Source organism: Arachis hypogaea, chromosome 6, assembly GCF_003086295.3.
Source record: "Arachis hypogaea cultivar Tifrunner chromosome 6, arahy.Tifrunner.gnm2.J5K5, whole genome shotgun sequence".
Lineage (NCBI taxonomy): Eukaryota > Viridiplantae > Streptophyta > Magnoliopsida > Fabales > Fabaceae > Arachis > Arachis hypogaea.
The window spans coordinates 69136131-69137469 of NC_092041.1; the positions used below are offsets into that span (position 1 = coordinate 69136131).

Consider the following 1339-nt stretch of genomic DNA (forward strand, 5'->3'; position numbering starts at 1 on the left):
GTTGAGTCAATATTTTGTTCTGAGCCAATATGGCATTCAGAGTGTCAATCTCAAGAACTCCTTTCTTCTGACTAGTCCCATTGTTCACAGGATTTCTTTCAGAAGTGTACATGAATTGGTTATTTGCTACCATTTCAATCAGTTCTTGAGCTTCAGTAGGCGTCTTCTTCAGATGAAGAGATCCTCCTGCTGAGCTATCCAAAGACATCTTGGATAGTTCAGAGAGACCATCATAGAAAATACCTATGATGCTCCATTCAGAAAGCATATCAGAAGGACACTTTCTGATTAATTGTTTGTATCTTTCCCAAGCTTCATAGAGGGATTCTCCTTCCTTCTGTCTGAAGGTTTGGACTTCCACTCTAAGCTTACTCAATTTTTGAGGTGGAAAGAACTTTGCCAAGAAGGCATTGACTAGCTTTTCCCAAGAGTCCAGGCTTTCTTTAGGTTGAGAATCCAACCATGTTCTAGCTCTGTCTCTTACAGCAAAAGGGAATAGCATAAGTCTGTAGACCTCAGGGTCAACCCCATTAGTCTTGACAGTGTCACAGATTTGCAAGAACTCAGCCAGAAACTGATGAGGATCTTCCAGTGGAAGTCCATGGAACTTGCAATTCTGTTGCATTAGAGAAACTAATTGAGGCTTAAGCTCAAAGTTGTTTGCTCCAATGGCAGGGATAGAGATGCTTCTCCCATAGAAATCGGGAGTAGGTGCAGTAAAGTCACCCAGCACCTTCCTTGCATTGTTGGCATTGTTGTTTTCGGCTGCCATGTGTTCTTCTTCTTTGAAAAATTCGGTCAGGTCCTCTAAAGAGAGTTGTGCTTTGGCTTTTCTTAGCTTTCTCTTCAAGGTCCTTTCAGGTTCAGGATCAGCCTCAACAAGAATGCCTTAGTCTTTGCTCCTGCTCATATGAGAGAGAAGAGAACAAGAAATGTGGAATCCTCTATGTCACAGTATAGAGATTCCTTGAAGTGTCAGAGAAAAAGAATAGTAGAAGACAGAAGTAGAAAATTCGAACTTGTCAAAGGAGATGGAGTTCGAATTTTGCATTAAGGAATAGTGTTAGTTCATAAATAGAAGGATGTGAGAAGAAGGGAAGTGATTTTCGAAAATTAAGTAAAATTTTGAAAACATTTTTGAAAAAACATTACTTAATTTTCGAAAATGAAAGTGGGAAAGAAATAAAGTGATTTTTGAAAAAGATTTTGAAATTAGAAATCAAAGAGATTTGATTGAAAACTATTTTGAAAAAGATGTGGTTAAGAAGATATGATTGGTTTTTTTAAAAAGATGTGATTGAGAAGATATGATTTGAAAAACATTTTAAAAAGATTTCAT

At 37.5% G+C, this 1339-nt stretch overlaps 1 non-coding gene across 1 annotated transcript; it reads left to right on the forward strand.

Annotated features, from left to right (window-relative positions):
- Positions 1 to 262: 262 nt before the first annotated feature.
- On the forward strand, positions 263 to 370 carry LOC112699856 (small nucleolar RNA R71). The gene has a single exon (XR_003152791.1). It is a non-coding gene; the product is annotated as a small nucleolar RNA R71 (small nucleolar RNA).
- Positions 371 to 1339: the final 969 nt, after the last annotated feature.